Below are 18,590 nucleotides of genomic sequence, written 5' to 3'. Positions count from 1 at the left end.
ATTTTTATTAATTTTCCAATTTTAACAACGAAACAACACCAAACAATACAAACAACAACAAACATAGACACATACATACATTTTTGCTTTCTTAACCTCATTTTCATAAGCCTCTTTTCTCGGACTTCCCCGTACCTTCCCCTTTTTGCATCCTAATTTCAGAATTTTTCAGCAACCCTTTTAGCCAATTATAGTTTAACTTATTCTCCTTTCAATTACACTTTAAGTCAAAAGATATATATAGCTGTAATTATACATCTTCCTTTCCCTTAACACTTTAACACTCCTCAATTTTGTAGCAATTTTTAAGATATGCTTTAAACTTCTTCCAGTCTTCCTCCACAGTCTCTTTCTCTTGGTCACGGATTCTGCCGGTCATTTCTGCCAATCCCATAAAGTCGATCACTTTCGCCTGCCACTCTTCCAGCGTGGGTAACTCTTGTGTCTTCCAATACTTTGCTAGAAGGATCCTTGCTGCCGTTGTGGCATACATAAAAAAGATCTTATCCCTCCTTGACACCAATTGGCCGACCATACCCAAAAGAAATGCCTCTGGTTTCTTATGAAAAGTACATTTAAGTACTTTCTTAATTTCATTATAAATCAGTTCCCAGAAGGCCTTAATCTTTGGGCAGGTCCACCAAAGGTGAAAAAAGGTACCTTCGGTCTCATTACATTTCCAGCATTTATTATTGGGCAAATGGTAAATCTTCGCAAGCTTGGCTGGGGTCATGTACCACCTGTAAATCATTTTCATAATGTTTTCTCTTAAGGCATTACAAGCCGTGAATTTAATACCTGTGGTCCACAACTGTTCCCAATCAGCAAACATAATATCATGACCTAAGTCCTGTGCCCATCTAATCATGGCTGATTTAACTGTCTCATCAATTGTATTCCACTTCAACAGCAAGTTATACATCCTTGATAAATTCTTCGTATTGGGTTCTAGCAATTCAGTTTCTAATTTCGATTTTTCCACCTGGAATCCAATTTTCCTGTCTTGTTTAAAGGCCTCCATTATTTGAAAATAATGGAGCCAATCTCGTACCTTGGACTTTATCTTCTCAAAGCTCTGTAATTTAAATTCACCACTTTCTAGTTCCAAAATCTCAGAATATTTTGGCCAATTAGTTCTCATATTAAGTTTCTTCACCTCTTTAGCCTCCATTGGTGATAGCCACCTGGGAGTTTTGTTTTCCAACAAATCCTTATACCGAATCCAAACATTATATAGTGCTTTCCTGACAATATGGTTTTTGAAACCCTCGTGCACTTTAACCTTGTCATACCAGATATATGCATGCCAACCAAACATATTGTTAAAACCTTCCAAATCCAGAATGTCTGCATTTTCAAGTAGTAGCCAGTCTTTCAACCAGCAGAAAGCTGCCGCTTCATAATATAGTCTTAAGTCCGGCAGGGCAAAAACCCCTCTTTCTTTTGCGTCAGTAAGTATCTTAAACTTTATTCTGGGCTTTTTGCCCTGCCAGACAAATTTAGATATATCTTTCTGCCACTTCTTGAAACAATTTAATTTATCCACAATTTGTAGTGTCTGAAACAAAAATAACATTCTAGGCAACACATTCATTTTAATCACTGCAATTCGGCCTAACAAGGAAAGCTTCAAGTTCGACCATATTTCTAAGTCTTTCTTTATCTCTGTCCAGCACCAGATCCATCATGTGGGTCTTGCCCCGTCACTGGGTGAAGTTTATGATGTGGCCACAAGGGAGAGAGACTTCTCATCCACTGGATAATGTTTGTGATGTTGGTGCCAGGTCAAAACTCACTTATTTGTCCAGGTTTTGTGCTTAGTCTGACCTGTCTGCCAGCTGCCTGTAGTGTTTTTATTTACAAGAATGCTGCTTTGTTTTAAAATGTGTTATATTGGATTCATTTTCTTTTTCCTTTCCCCCCACGTACTACTTGCCCTCTGATGGAAACAGGAGAGGAGGGCAGGCAAGGAGGTGAGGACACCATCCCATACCTGCCTGTGGATCAACTCAGAGCTGGCCCTCCTGCTGCTCTTTTCCTTCTCCATTCATGTTCCAAAGAATTAAAAGGTCCTCCATTTTCCCAGGAAGAAGACTTAAGACAACTTATTAGGTTGAAATATAATGAATCAGAGACTCTATCAATCAGCCAAATAACTAAGTACGGGAGGAATCAATGATGACATAAGAGGGAAGCTGGGTTTGTAAGCCAGCTGGTTATTTGCTCCTCAGCCAAGGGTGGGGGAAGTGTCTCCCTGCTGTCCAGGGTTCACCATGATGTGCAGACCAAGTACCTGCAAGCCTCCACCTGTGGGTGAGTACCCCTTACAGGAGTACCCCTTACTCTCCCCATCATGTCTCAGGGGAGCCGTGAATTAAGGGCTCACCTTTCCTCACCTGCTGCACTGAATGCCAAAAAAGGCAAAGAATGCCAAATCAGCACAAACTGAAGAGTGTGAAACAGGCAAAAGCTGGAAGTCCCAAGTGCCAATTAGGAGCTCCCCACCCCCGTTTCTACTCAGCACCATAAAAGACGGCTAGCCAAAGTCTACACTATAAAGGAAAGGAGGGAGGGCAGTGTAGAAGAGTGGGCGGAGTAGCCTTAAATACCAGACTAGCCTGCACACTCCCACTGGTCTCTCAGGCCCACCTGGTTTCAGGCCCTGTCCCAAAGAAAAGGACCACCTTGAGGTCTCTTTCCCCAAGTGGGGGGGCATGAGGCAAATCCACATGCACCACTGAAATACCCACTCAGCCATGATGCTCACTGCGGTGAGCTTTGGCCCATCACTGCCTCTCTCAGTGTAACCTACCTCACAGGGTTGTTGTGGGGATTAAATGAGGAAGAGAAGCACGAAAAGCTCCTTGGAGAAAAAGGTGAGAGACAAATAAAATAAATAACACAAGTGTGGAAAGCCAATCACTTTCATTTCTTTCTTCTTCTTTGCCTTTTATCATTCTGTTTTTCAAAGGCTCTCGTCTCTCCCCACCCCAAGGCATTTTCTTGTGGGCCCATCCCTTACATGGCTTTAATTTTTAAAATGAAAGATTTGTAGCTTAACCACTGCATTTTAAAAATGACAGTTGTACATTGCTTTGGGGGCTCTGTCCAGCCAATGACTGGGATATAAATCAAATGGCTGTCTCTCTGCCTAACTGAAAGAATGAAGACTCAAGTGCCTAGATTATTGTTTTTTCTTCTCTCAGGGAGTTATGCTGAGTTTACATAAGCTCTTAAGAGCCCCATGTCATGACAAGGCATCAAGAAAAATGGGAGTGGAGAACCATGTACCTTACTCTTGTTCCTGAATCACTAATTTGTACAGTTTGGCAGAGCTCACAACTGAGCATCAGTGATGAAGAAGCAACTCCAGGCAGTTGCTGCTCACTCTCTCCCTTGTGCATTTCATGACTTTTAAAATTCGGGATGTGTAAGAGAGCATTCTTGGGCATAATAGCTCCCGCTCAGATTACTGCACCAAAGATTCCCTTCCCTCAAAATGAGTCTTCCAGCCCCTTGTTACCCAGACATAAAAATAGCACAGCAGGCCGAAGTGCAACCAGTAATGCTGCTGCCTGCCAAACAATGAACAGGATGGATTTTCCTTTTGCAAAAATATCAGTCTTCATATTGGCAACAAATAAGATGACTATTGAAGGGTGAATAATTCCAATGGGTGGTTGTTGTTGTTGTTGTTGCCGCCAGCGGGAAGGGGGCCCACAGTTGCATACAACATCTTAATGAGCAGAAAGACCACAGTGCCTCAGGAAATCATCTTCCAAAGGACAAACCATGTGTTATCGCTTTGCCATAGAACATCAGCCACAGTTTCAATACCAAAAGAACATGTGAACTGAAATGCAGCCATCCTTTGAAATTTGCATTTCTCTGAATTGCAATTCTCCTGCCACATAATGTGTGCAAAAAATACTTCCCTGCAAAGGTAGATAAATGCTCAAATAATCTTCTTTGGAAAGGTTCTGATGAAGAACAAGATGAGTCAATCAAAGACTTTGTGAGGAAACAGAATGTGGAGTTCAATACAAGGTGACACGGGAAAGGGAGGGATCTGCTATACAGGACTAGCTCCTCATGCTACAGATTCTACACATACAACTTCTATAAAAAATGGCCTGTAGTGAACACATACTGCAGTACACACACACCATGCTAGTGTCAAAATGGCTGTTCTGTTGTGGTTTGGCAATCTATTGTGGATGCTTTATTCAGAATTCCCTGCAGGCACACATAGTAAACAAGGAGGTGGGTGAAGCTAAAAACGTAGGATAAATTGCTTTGTGTAAAGAAGTATTCATTCAGAATAACACAGTCAATTTATAAGCTCAAGAACAGGTCTCACTTCATGTATCACCCACCAATCTACCTGCAAGGCAGAGTTGCAAATACCCAGGTGACACCATTAGAAAAAAGTATATGGTACAGATAGGGATGGAATGTTCTAAACATCTTGATGTGGGCTAATCTGCACATTTCATATGTGTTATAGCTCAGTGGTTGAACATCTGCTTGGCATGCAGAAGGTCCCAGGTTCAATCCCTGGAATCTCCAGATGGGGAAATAATCTCTGTGTGAAATTGTGGAGAGCCACCATATAGACAATAATGGACCAAGGGGTCTAACTCAATAAAAAGCAGCCTCCAACATCAGCTGGACTCATTTGGTTATGTTAAAATCTACATTTCTTAAAATGAACAATTACAGTTGTTGGATCACATATCAGGCACATGCAATGTATACATATAGGGCACTGTTTGTGTGTTGTGCAATATACAAATTCTGTACATAGTTCAATATATACATTACTATTTTCCTATTAAAAAAAGAGGTGGCGGAATGCCTCCCTCATTGTCTTAGAATGGCAATGGCACCCACCTGAGAGGTGCTGGAACTGAGTTCTGGTGAGTTCTAGCTAGAAAAAAGCCCTGAATATAAACTCACTGGTTTTTGTATTCCCAACCACAATAACTTCAACTCTAACTCTCCTCCCTCCCAGTCCCAGGCCACATCTACTGATCATCACCAGGCTGAGCTGACAAAGACCTCATCCTGAAACCTTAGTGAATGGGTGGGGAACCTGTAGCCCTTCAGATGATACTGGACTCCAGCTTCCATTATCCTAGACGATCAGCTATGCTGCCTGGACCTGATGGAGGTTATAGTCCAAATGCCTGAATAGCTCAGTTGGTAGAGCATAGGCCTCTTAATCTCTCAGGATCATGGGTTTGAGCTCCAGGTTGGGCAAAAGATTCCTGCATTGCAGGGATCCCTTCCAACTCTATGATTGTATGAAATTTGGAAGGCATCATGCTGCTTCCCCCTGGCCAAGAGTGGATTGAATGACATTTTCCTCCATCCCTATCAAACAGACAGGAAGTAGCAATGAGTCTACATCATCAGTCAGAAGTCTCAAGTGGCAAATATAATTTCAGGACTGAGGCTAACATGCAATTGAACAAAGAGCCAAGAGCAGGGGGAGCTAATGTGGTGCTGTCCAGATGTTTTTGAACTACAACTCTCATAATACCTGATCATTTGCCATGCTGGTTGGGGACGATGAGAGTTCTAGTCCAACAACATTGGGATATGCTACATTGGCTACCCCTGGCCTAGAGTATAGCTCCAGAATTGATCAGAACCCTACTAAAAGCTTAAATAGGGCAAGGGGGTGGTCTTGGCCCTGCATTTCTGGAGAAGAACCGTCATTTGAGGGGAAAACACTTGGGAACTTGTAGCCCTCCAGATTTTATTAGACGCCAGCTCCCATCATGCCTGGCCATTGGCTATGCTGTCTGGAGCTGATGGAAGTTGGAGCCTAAGAACATTCCTGGCTCTCAAAGCAGACAAATGTGTGCAAGATGGATTCAGTGCTCTGGTTCATTTTGAGGAAGCTACTTTATGACTTCTTGGCTCTCTGCTCTTATTTGTTTGTTTGCCCATAGGATGAAAACTGTCGTCTTTGGCTAATGCATGCCATAAATCAAGGAAGAAGAATTATGGATGCAAGGGAACTGCTGTGAAATTATCAGTGAACCCATTTAGCTGATGAGAGCAGCTTTTAATTTACTCTACTTTTATTTTCTGCTTTCTTCCAGCCCTTCCTGAAGCAATGCTAACCCTTTCTCCTCCATCAGTCATTGACCAAGTAATGACCCTCCAACTTGCAGGTTAAATTGTTGCACAGTTAATTGCAGTAATAGGTTAAGACCAAATAATTAATGAAGGGGTTTCATTGTGGCCAGTCAGGCATGGGAGGCCATAAATTCTGTCTAAAAGAGTTGAGTGCCAGCCTTCTTGCATGGACAAGAAAATGAACTCTGGGCAGGAAAGAGGTGTTTAAGCATTAAACAGTGTGGCCTTTTCCAGTGAAATTCTCATACATTGCTACTTCATCCTTCACTTAAATCAGAATAAAATGAACAGGGGAGGGGTTTCTATATTTCTGAGCAATAAATAGAAGCATCTTGCTAATATTTGCTTTTTGAGGGGTAATTAAATTCAAGGTTTGGAATTGAAAACAAAACTGCAAATATGGTAGTGCCATTATAAAAGTCATTGGTACACATTGGTATAGTGTAGAGTTGAAAAAGTTTCAGAAGAGGGCAAGCTCAGTGATCGAGGCAATGGAGCAACTTCCCATTGAGGAAACGTTGCAGCACTGGGAACTTTTCAGTAGAAAGAGAAGGCAAGTGAGAGCTGACATAAGAGAAGTTATAAAATTATTCATTGCATGGAGAAGGTGGATGGAGAAAAGCTTTTCTCCCTCGTTCAGAACACTAGAACACATGGCCATCCAATGAAGCTAAATGCTGGAAGATTCGGAACAGATAAAAGAAGCATAACACATAGATAAACTATGGAACTCACACCTACAGGAGGCACTGATGGCCAACAACTTGAGAGGCTTTAAAAGAGGACTGGGCAAATTCATAGAGGATAAGGCTGTCTGTAGCTAGGAGTCACGATGGCTCAGCCTCAATGGTCAGAAGCTCTAATGCGTCTGAATGTCTGGAATCCATGGAGGGGAAAGTGCTCTTGTGGTCAAGTCCTGCTTGCAGGTTTCCCACAGGCATCTGGTTGGCCATTGTGAGAACAGGGTGCTGGTCCAGATAGGTCATTGGCCTGATCCTGAAGATTCTTATGTTCTTAAGTCTCACTGATTTCAATGGTGGGGGGAGAGAGAAGCTGTGCATTTGTTTAAGGCTGCAGTTCTATGCACTCTTACCCAGGAGCAAGTCCTATTGAGCGCAGTAGACCTATGTAGTATTGCATTTTGACTCTCTTCCTCCAGAATCAAGTGTCCCAATCTGGTCAGATTAGATAGATAGATAGATAGATAGATAGATAGATAGATAGAGATAGATAGATAGATAGATAGATAGATAGATAGATAGATAGATATAGATATATATTGCTTTTTTTAAAAAAAGCACCTTAAGGTGGTCTGATAATGAATGGCCAACATGAGGCTGCAGTCACACCCAAAATGGTACAAGCAGAAGATAAAATGATTAAGGCAACAGCACTGCTTAAAAGGATCAGTGGAATTAAATTGATCAAAAGCAGATTATTAGAATCATAGAATCATAGTATCATACAATTGTATATTTGGAAGGGGTCCCTAAGGATCATCTAGTCCAACCCTGTGTAGTGCAGGAATCTCAACTAGATTATACATGACAGATGGCCACCCAACCTCCACTTACCATATCTCCTCACAGTCTCCTCTTTTCTAGGCTAAACACACCCAGCTCCTTCAATTGTTCTTCATAAGGCTTGGTTTCCAGACCCTTAATCAACTTGGTGGTCTTGCTCTGGGCACATTCCAGCTTCTCAATATCCTTCTTAAATACTGGACACAGTATTCCAGGTGTGGTTGATCCAACAAGCAACACATGCCCTTAGGAAATGGGGTGGGCATAACTTCCATGTGGCAAGCGTGGCTGTTGTCTGAAATGGGTAAGCAAAAAGGAACTCCTTCTGGAAGGCTGGGCGTGAGGTCTCTGTTTATGCCTGTGCTGGTGTCCCTGTGTTTCAGGCTTTACTTTTGGACAGTTTTTCTTCCCCAAAAACCTGTATCATATCACCTTCCATTTGTTTAGCACATTTAAAGAAAGCTTTCCTTCTCTATTTCATTTTCTAAAATATGTTTTTATTGATTTGCCAATATTGTTCCAATATCAGCCTCATTATAACAGTACCAATTTTATCCAATTGATGCAGTTATTAATGCCAATTAGTCCAATGTCAAATTATATAATTTAATCAAACTGGCTTCCCTGCGTGCTAGATTTGATTACAGTGGTGCCTCAGGTTAAGTACTTAATTCATTCCGGAGGTCCGTTCTTAACCTGAAACTGTTCTTAACCTGAAGCACCACCTTAGCTAATGGGGCCTCCTGCTGTGGCCGTGCTGCCAGAGCACGATTTCTGTTCTCATCCTGAAGCAAAGTTCGTAACCTGAAGCACTATTTCTGGGTTAGCGGAGTCTGTAACCTGAAGCATATGTAACCTTAAGCGTATGTAACCTGAGGTACCACTGTACTTATTATGCATTTTTGTGGGGTTCCAAAATCTTAATCATTTTCATTCCATTCCATTCAGATATAATAATCCTTTATATAACAGCTGCAATCTTGTGATTTCATTCACGTTGGTATAATAGGTAATTTATAAAGTTTCAGGTGAGGAACTCTAAATGTAATCCTTATTCTTTTCTGTGTGTGACAGTCCCCCCCCCCCCCTTGATGGCCCTTGTGGTCTCTTCCAACTCTATGATTCTATGATTCTATGCTGTGTTAGCAGCACCAAAGTGATTTCTCAGGATGCAAGTCTGGACAGTGTGTCTGGAGGTCCTTGGTTGCCCAGACAATAAGACCACCCTCTTGGCCTTGCTGATGTGGTCTAAAGGAAAGCAGAGCAGTATGTTTGGCACCAGCTTGGCTGCAAGAGTTGCCAGAAGGATGTATACAAGGAGCTATCCAAACTTCTTAGGGACTCCACTCCAGATTTGTGTAGGGTTTACTCCTTAGCCTTTTCTTTCCCAAAGATATCTTGCAGGCAGTGGAGGTTTAGGATCAGAATTTTCCCTCTCCTAGATGAGGTACCTTTCCGGGTTGACAACCCCCATCTGCCCATGTCCCTCTGTAGCACCTGCAGAAACTGTCTTCTTGACCCACTCTTGGTCTCATCCACTCCATCCACTGGAGCCTGCCTTCACATGCTGGAGTAGTCCCTAACTCACCGAGGGTTTGAGACCCATTGGCTACCTTCACCTGGTTTAGCCAGCCAGTCAAAGCCATTCCGAGGTGTGGCTGCTGTCACATCCTGGCAGCTTCCAGGAGCCACAGGTGAGAGATGAGTGCAGGGTGCCAACCAAAGGTGGACAAACTATCCCAGAAGGTGCACAATGTGTCCCCCACCAGAGGTGCTACCCCTCCCCTAACACCCAATACACCCCATGATTTTTGATACACACCTAAAACCCCAAATCTCTGACCAATGTGGTCTACCCCCCCCCCAATGTACGTATAGCATGGGAGATATGTCTAATCAATGGCTATTAAGATGGCAGCCAAATAGAACCTCTTTTCAGAGTCAAGCCTGTGATTCTGCAGGGGGAAATGACACCATCTAAGGAAGAGAAGTGGGACTGCATGGAGACTTGTGGCAAAACCTTGAAACCCCTCCCTTCCTCACAACCAGAAACAAACAGGAACATTTCCATCTACATGTTTGCAAGAATGCATCAGCTAAGCTTTGAAGCTGCTTCCTTGCCTTAAAAAAATGACAGGTTTTGCTCCTTCTAGGTCAGACTTTCATTCCAGAGTGGAGACATCTGGAAGGTGTCAGGCTGTGTGAGACATGTGCAAATAAGGCTCTTCTACTAGTCAGGAGTGGGAGGCAGCAGGCAGAAACTCTTGTTACAAGTTCTGCAAGGAAACTCAAATGACTTTCCTTAACTTGGAAGGGTTTTGCAAAATGAACTGAATTTTAAAAGCTGCTAAAGACACAACAGATTTTGCACAATAAACAAAAGTTTTCAATAGCCATCTCTAAAATACTGTTTTAAAAATCATATGAAAGCAGGTCAACAATGGCTCCTAGACATATTTGCATATTTCATGTCTGCATTTGAATATGAAAATCTGTGCCAATGTTGTTGTCTCACAAAGCAGAGCAACATTGTCATGGCTGATCCCCCCTCCCCCCCCCACCGCCCTGCATGCACTGCCAAGCACTGCTCAGAAGATTTTAAGGAAGTTCAGATAGTCAACGTCTACAGGTCTCCAGTGTTTGAAAATTTCCCACATTCTCTCGAAGACCATAGTTTATACATTTTAAACAAATAATAAAGGTTTGCTCTGCTACATACTAATGTATATTTTTTACTGCTGCAAGGCAAATTATCTTGCTTATTAGGTAAAAAAAATAGTAAGGCAGTATCTGTGGAAACTGTATTTGCACTTCCACACATAAATTGAAAGTTAGTATTGAAAGCTAAACTCATATTTTCATTTTGAAGTCAGGAAGTTTCAAATAACTATAAGTGTATAGTTATTAATAACATTTTTTAGAAGTTGCAAAGAATGTTTTGCAAAGCAGATGTGCATGTATAATACTATATAAAGCAGCCCTTCACAGCCTTGTTCCTTCCAGATGCTGCTAACTACAACTCCCATCAGCTGCACTCATCATGGTCAATGGTCAGGCATGGTGCAAGTTGTAGTCTACAACATCTTGAGGGTACCAAGTTGAGAAGACTCCTGTAAAGAGCATGGTGTGCTTCATACATAAGTCTTGCTCTTGCAGATGTGTAGATGGATGGTGTACATGACATATATCTCTGTGTTTGTGTGCATCCAGAGTGAGCACGGAGCATATCAAAGCATGATTTGTTTCATGTTCTGTGGTGTGGAAATACAAGGCAAGGTCCAACAGGGGTGTAATGAAAGATGTGGTTTCGGTGGGGTTCAGACAGCGCTCCAGGAACACAGAGCTCCGAAGTTGTTCCAGCGAGCAGCTAGCTGAAATGGAGTCCTTATATACACCTGCAAGCTGCTGATTGACCTCAAGGAACTCAGTGTCCTCCTGCAATCTCCTGCTACTGTGGAGCAGGATGGGCAACATATTTACAATGGCTGTAATGTCAGCTTTGGGAGCAAAGACCTGATTGAAAAGATTTTCACCAGTGAAAGGTCAGCTGATGGTCAGGGCTTGCATAGCACTGTGCTCAGAAACTCTAATGATCCACTGGTTGTTTTTTGCTTTCAAACCCCACTTTTGGCTCAGTTGTGTCTTTACCTGCTCCACACCTAACATAAAATGTGACATCAACAGTGATGTCAGGTTTACAGCAGGTGGGTGTGGCTTAACCATAGACCTGGCAGGAGGCTTGGTGGGCTGAATTAGGTCTGTGGGTTGGAGGTTCTCCATTGCTGATATATGGTAGGTCTTAACTAGTACTTTTAATGATCCTTAGAAACATACTGGTAAGTTTTAAAATGGGAGCCATCCATTGCTGGCATTTGTCTGCCTCAAGAGACAATGGAGTGAACCTTGGGGGGGGTGAAGTCAAACTGCTGCATTAGCAGCAGCAAAGTGACCTCCCGAAGGCACAAGCCTGGGCAGTGTGCCTGGAGGTCCTGGGCTGGACAAGACCCCCCCCCCTCTCATGGAGTGCTAAGTGTAACTAAGAGTCCTCTGCCAAGTTTGCTCTTTTTCCTTTTCTCTTCACATCCCTTTTTCCTTTTGTGTCATATTTTATTAGACTGCAAACCTCCAGACTCTCTTCCTTTATAATTCCTGTACAGTGCTTACAAAATTGTATAGACTTTAAACATGTTTTATAACACTAATTGAGGGTGGCAGGTGGTGCTGTGGTCTAAACCACTTGGGCTTGCCAATCAGATGCTCAGCAGTTTGAATCCCCACGACGGGGTGAGCTCCCATTGCTCTGTCCCACCTTCTGCCAACCTAGCAGTTCAAAAGCACACCAGTGCAAGTAGATAAATAGGTGCTGCTGTGGCTGGAAGATAAATGCCATTTCTGTGCACTCTGGTTTCCATCACAGTGTCCTGTTGCATCAGAAGCAGTTTAGTCACGCTGACCACAAGACCCAGAAGGCTGTCTGTGGACAAACGCCGGCTTCCTTGGCCAGAAAGTGAAGATGAGTAACATACCCCATAGTCACATCTGACTGGACTTAACCAAAAGGTAAACCATCCTTTACCTTTTACCTTTTTACTTTTAATAGCAATAATAATACACACAGCTCTGTCGACAGTTTTAGCTTCCAGAGTGGTAAGACGTTTCTAGGCACACAACCCAAGGGGACTCTACTCCAAAACCTTTGTATTGGGTCCCAGATCTCCTGCCTCTCCCCCATTTTCTTTCTTTCCTTTTTAAACCTAACTATTTTATTATTATTTAGGTATTTATTTAATTTGCTTACAGGGCAGCTGGGTGCCCTGCAAAATACAGTGCCAGTGAGATCCCACCCACCTGACAACTTAAACTGCCCAGAGGCTAATTAACCCCTGAGAGTTTGGCTTCTCCCCCTCTGAAAGTCAGCCTAAATTTGCATGTATATCTCATGCAAATTTGTATCATGGATCTGTGACCTCAGATCTTTTAAGTACCTGGACAAGAGCCATCAAATCTTGCACAGCTAGCCAAAGGTGGCTGCATGCCCAGAAAAGTAAATCCAGGAGGTAGCATCCCTGTTCTGTCAGTCAGTGATTGTTTGCCTGCCCTCCATTCATCATCCTTCCATTACCTGCTTGGGCTACATTTAACTGGTGCCTTTTAGCAGCGCAATTATCTCATCAATCTGAACAAGGATTTTGTTCTCAGACAGCATGATGGAAGATTCCCTGGGAATCTTCCTGAGGCTTCAGAGCTAAGTAACGCTAGAAAACAGTTCTACGCAAAGAACAAACCTATAAAAAGATTGTTAAGCTGCTCTGGAGATAAACATGTCCTGCAGTGCATTTGTCCAGAGTGTTAAGGAAGCTGATCGATCACTTTGTCAGAAGGAACATCCACTAAAAATGCAGTAAGAAAAGAAGAACTGAGAGTCATTTTCACAGAGGAAACTCCTCCATACATGCCTGCCTCGAAAAATATTACCACCATCCTGTTGTTGTTGTTGTTTTAAAAAACCCACTTTAGGTTAGATCTTTTCTTGGTTAGAGTCAAAGCCCACAGAAGAAAAACTTCCCAGCAGCAAAGACAGAACTTTAGAAATTGTCCAGACTCCTGTTTCATGATAGGAATGCAGAGCTCAACCTACCCCGTTTTCTGCAGTTTTTTTAGAAAAACATTGTACTTTCACATTTAAATTGTTGATCTTTCCTTTAAAAGGTCACATTTTTGTATGTTTTTTTCTGAATAGACACATTTCTCATGTCATTTCCATCTACAATATGTATTGTGCATGTTTCTCTATGCAGTCTCCTAAAATACATTTACACTGTAGAATATATACATTTATATATGCATTTTAGAAACTTGAAAACAAACCTGAAACAGCACTGCAAATTATATGAGTATTATATGAATAATCTGATCAATACTGTGTTCTGATTTGCAAATAGGATTGGAAATTGCAAATTAGCTTAGTTTATTTTAAATGTGGGTTGAATGAAATTCTCCTTCATCCCTATAAAACAGTCAGGAACTAGCAGTGAGTCTACAGCATCAGTCAGAAGTTTCAAGTGGCGCAGGTAATGCCGCTACCGAACTGACCTTCAGGAGGGGGAGGGGTTGCGGGCTCACGTCCCCACCCACACTCCCGCGGGGCTCGCGGGAAGCAGGGAATTCCCTTAATTAGCATTCCCCGCAGAGTCAGCCAATCGGCTGGCGGCGGGGGCGGGCCGATCTAAGGCCACTTAAGGTCGGGGCAGCCCTGGCTCGCCCCTTTTCTCCGCTTCAGCAGCTGCGGTTTCCCACCCACCCGCCCTTTAGGTTTGCCCTTGACTTTGCTATGGGCTTCGGCTGGTCGCCGCAAGGGGCCTGGTAGGAGTTTTTCCATTTGGCTAATTGGCTGAAATTTTAAGCCACTTGGTTTTTTCGCCTACCTCGTAGCAAAACGTCACAACTCCTTGGTTTTGGCGGTTAGGCATTGGCCGGGGTATTGTCATGCAAATGAGATGGGGGGGAGGAATGCCATCACCTCCCCCAAGGCTTGAAGGGTAGTTCGTTAAAGGACTCCGAGGGGCGTCGCCTCGTCCGAAACCTACGGAGGCTAGGGCCTAAAGCGCACCCCCGAGCGGTAACCCCTTGGGGAGCGCCCAGGGATATGCATCTCCCCCTGTTGGTGCTTAACCCTTCCCGGTTAGACCGGATAGTCTTAGGGGCCAATGCCTAAAGCCAATACCCCTCTTACCTGTAACCAATAAAGTTGTGGCCATTTTCGCCCATTAACCTAAATTCTTGTGTCCGGTGTCTTTATTTATTCCACCTGTGGGGGGGGGGGGAATAGCCACGCAACTTCAGGACTCTGGACAGAGGCTGGCATGCAAGAGAACAGAGTGTCCAGAGCAGGGGGAGCTAAGCATTGAGCAGAACCGTACCAAAAGTTCAAACAGTTAAAATTACAATTGTAATGCTAACAGTGTTCCTGCAGTAGTGTCCCCATTTATGGGAGAAACACTTTGGTTGTGGAAATAGATCTGACATATCTGGAAATGTCATGGTGGTGTAATTGGGGATGATGTAGGCAGGAAGTCGTTTAGGAGGCAGAAGCTAGAGGAAGCATAGTAATGCTAAATATGGGGGGTGTCTCCCTTGTCGTTGATGCAAAAGGCTCCCCAGTGGCTGCATCCTAAGGTGGGGGGAATGTGTGTATGTCTTAGAGTCCACAGATCCCTCTTAATCCAATGCTAAGATTTGTGAGTCTGGACACTGGACCATAAGGGATCCCTTTTGTTTTAGATTTCTGTTCCACTTATTTTCTAGTGGGACACAAAGGCTCCAACTCTGCCCACTGTTGCTTCCCAAAAATGAGTATTCAATGACACACTGCATCTGAACATGGAAACTCAGGCTGCCGCCAAAAGACTTCTCCGCCGTGAAGTTGTCCAAGTCCCTTTTAAATCCATCTAAGCCAGTGGCCATCACTGCTACATCATGTGGAAACAAGCTCCACAAGTTAATGGCACGTTGTGCAAAGGAGTCCTTTTTTTCTCTGTACTGAATCTAGGGAGGACCAATTTTGTCTGGTGACCTTGAGTTCTCATGAGCTGAGAGAGAGAACAAAACTTATCCCCACTCACATCCACCACATGTGCCATTTTAGAAGCTTCTGTCTATAGCCCCCTGTCTTTTTCCTAAATTAAAACAGCCATAAATGGTTTTTTCTACCCAGTTTGCAAGGGGACAGCTCTCCTCCTCCTCTGCCTTGTTTGCCACAATTACTATTTTCCAGCATCAGTTGAAGGTCACTGGGAAAGGTCTTACTCCCCAGCAATGTCCAGATTGCCACTCACCCCATACATGGAAATAATGTGTAAATGTTGCATGCTAATTAGCAGCTGCCCTCCACTTAGTTTCTGATGTGGTAGCCCACTCTGCTATTCCTTTGCAATTGGATATATTTAATCCCCAAAAAAAACTTATATAAAACGGAACTGACATGAGCAAGGGACACTTGAACCATGCATGCCCGAGGCATAAAAAGTACACACAGAGCAGTAATTCTGTTAAGCATTAGCTGCTTAATGGTGACCATAACTATTCCATGGCATGTGGATTTGCTGATTCTGTTGTTTTAGTAAGAGTTCTAGTGTTAAATGGGGAAGTTTTATGATCTGGCCCCAGTAGCCTATGGCAATCAGTCATGTACAATCTGTACAATGTACCTCTGTACCTGCTTAGGAAATGTACAACTAGAGAACTTTGTAGCCTGATCATTTGCAGATTTGCTGCAGATCATACCTTTACCATTAAGGATTATTAGCAACAGAAATAATTATTTGGAAATTGTGAAAATAGACCCTTTGCTAACAAAGTCAGCTTTATCCCATTAAAAAAACAATCAAAGTAATTGATTCACAATGTCCACCTAATTTTTTACATTTTGAATAGCTCTGATGAGCTACTGGAGGGAATTGTGTCCTCAGTTACACTGACCACATTTAAGATCCTCCTGCCAGAGTGATCCAGTTTCTGTTGGCTTCATTTGCAGTACAGGCAGGATTTCCCAAAGTGGTCGTCATTAACCCTGCTGGGCGGGAATAAAATCCTAGGTGTCAAAAGGAGGTGAGAAAGAAGTTTACTAGGTATAATGTAAAAAATAAAATAAAATAAACTATGAGCCTCAGAAATGAAAGGCATGGACATTTACAGGGTACATCAGCCTTGTCACTGATGTGTCTATGTTTAACAAGTTGATTCCACAAGACAACAAAATCCCTGTTGGTTGGTTGGTTGGTTGGTTGGTTGGTTGGTTGGTTGGTTGGTTTTACATTTTATGATTTGTCATAATGGCAATTGACTATTAATAAAGGTTTATTATATATTTATATTTCTTGACTTTTTTCTTTTGCATTTCTAGGTTTTTGCGTAATGGTCACTGACAATTTTATAAGGGGTCAATGAAACCCAGGTCTAAGTAGAAAGGAAGAAGTGGGCCTTTTCAAGGGCACAGGAAGTTGCTTGCAGGATAAAACTGAAGAGTCACTTATTCCAACATCCTACTTGCTACATTGACCAGCCGGATGTTTCTCAAAATGCTCGAGTGGGGTGTGAAAGCACTTGCCCAACCTTTCTTTTTCATATGTACTGGACCATGAGATCATCCTCGGAGGCCCTTCTTCATGTGTCTCCTCCACAAGAGGTCCACAGCGTGGCAACATGAGAACAGGCCTTTTCTTCAGGGGCTCATCATTTGTGGAATGCTCTCTCCAGGGAGATTCACCTGGCACCTTCATTATATATTTTAGGGTATCAGGAAAAACACCTCTGCAACCAGGCCTTTGGCTGATTTGAAAATATGTTGGGGTGGGGGCTGGTTATTGGATTGTTTGTTTTTTATTATGTATTTTCTGTTTTTATATTGTGATTTCATGTTGTAACCGCCTTGAGACCTGCAGGTATGGGGCAGTATACAAATTTAATAAATAATAATTTGTTTTTACCCCTGGAATCTGGTATTTGCACCTACACTCTTAATAAAGAGGTGAGACACTTGCTATAAGACAAACTAGGAACACAGTTATATTAACAAAGCATGGAGATATGCAATGATTTGGAAAAGGCAATCAGTCAGTGGCAGAGCACCTGGTTTGCATTAAAAAGCTCCTGGGTTCAGTCTCTGGCATTTCCAGGTAGGTGTGTCTGCAGTCTCAAACTCTGGATATCTGCTGCCACTCAGCACTGACAATACTGAGTTAGATAGACCGTGAATCTGGCTTGGTCTAAGGCATCTTTCTATGCTCCTCTACTCCTATTCAAACAGTGTGTGGAAACCTACCCAAAACAGGAGTCACCTCTGCAAGTCTGATGCCATTCTGAGCTGAAAGCAATATACTAACTGCTTCTGTCCCATCTGGCTCCCCTTCTTCTGGTTGGGTTGAAGGATGCCTCATAGAGCTCACACACACTAGCCCCCAAACTCTGGCTGTGGGTCCCTTTCCCTGCCTCCAAGTCTCAGACCCTAGATAAGAGACTTGGGGACTCCCTGCTCACCATCCTGGTGCTTTTGAGTGTTCATCAGTTACTTAACTGCAACTTAGTTCCTCACAATCTATTCTTTTATTGACTTACTTACTTAAAGTTAAGGGGACCCCTGACCATTAGATCCAGTCGTGGCTGGCTCTGGGGTTGCGGCACTCATCTCGCTTTCCTGGCCAAGGGAGCTGGTGTACAGCTTCCGGGTTATGTGGCCAGCATGACTAAGCCGCTTCTGGCAAACCAGAGCAGAGCACGGAAACGCCGTTTACCTTCCTGCCGGAGTGGTACCTATTTATCTACTTACACTTTGACATGCTTTTGAACTGCTAGGTTGGCAGGAGTAGGAACCGAGCAACAGGAGCTCACCCCGTCACGGGGATTTGAACCACCAACCTTCTGATCGGCAAGCCTTAGGCTCAGTGATTTAGACCACAGCGCCACCCACGTCCTTACTTACTTACTTATACTGCCCTTTACCAAAAGATCTCAGGGATGTTCACAGCATAAAAATACAAAATAAAAACCCAAAATACATAATAAAAACAAGCACAAAACAAACCAATAAACACCACTCCCTAAACAAACACATTTAAAAGGACATAGAACATTAATCAGCCCAAAGACTGGTTGGCACATAAAGATGTATAATGAAGGTGCCAGGCGAATCTCCATTGGAGAGAGCATTCCACAAACAGGGAGCCACCATAGGAAAAGGCCCTGCTCTTGTGTTGCCACCCTCCAGACCTCTCATGGAGGGGGAACACAAGGAAGGCCCTTGGAGGATGATCTCAGGGCTGGGTTGGCTCATATGGGGAGAGGTGGTCCTTCAAGTATGCAGTCTTGAGCCATTTAAAGCTTTATAGCTCAAAACTAGCACTTTGAATTGGGCCCAGAAAC

The 18,590-nt window shown here is 43.1% G+C and overlaps 1 protein-coding gene and 1 long non-coding RNA gene across 4 annotated transcripts in view; both read right to left on the bottom strand.

Moving 5' to 3' along the window:
- LOC310831578 overlaps window positions 1-18,590 on the bottom strand; it is a 537,457-nt gene that overhangs the window by 486,796 nt on the left and 32,071 nt on the right. The window lies entirely within an intron of this gene.
- Window positions 1-18,590, bottom strand: part of CHRFAM7A (CHRNA7 (exons 5-10) and FAM7A (exons A-E) fusion) — an 80,863-nt gene that overhangs the window by 45,561 nt on the left and 16,712 nt on the right. The gene's annotated exons all lie outside the window — the stretch shown is intronic.

Source organism: Podarcis gaigeae (genome assembly GCF_964106915.1).
Source record: "Podarcis gaigeae genome assembly, chromosome: 14".
Taxonomy (NCBI): Eukaryota; Metazoa; Chordata; class Lepidosauria; order Squamata; family Lacertidae; genus Podarcis; species Podarcis gaigeae.
Note: the sequence above shows the minus strand (reverse complement) of the source record. Positions and strands in the feature narration are given on the sequence as shown.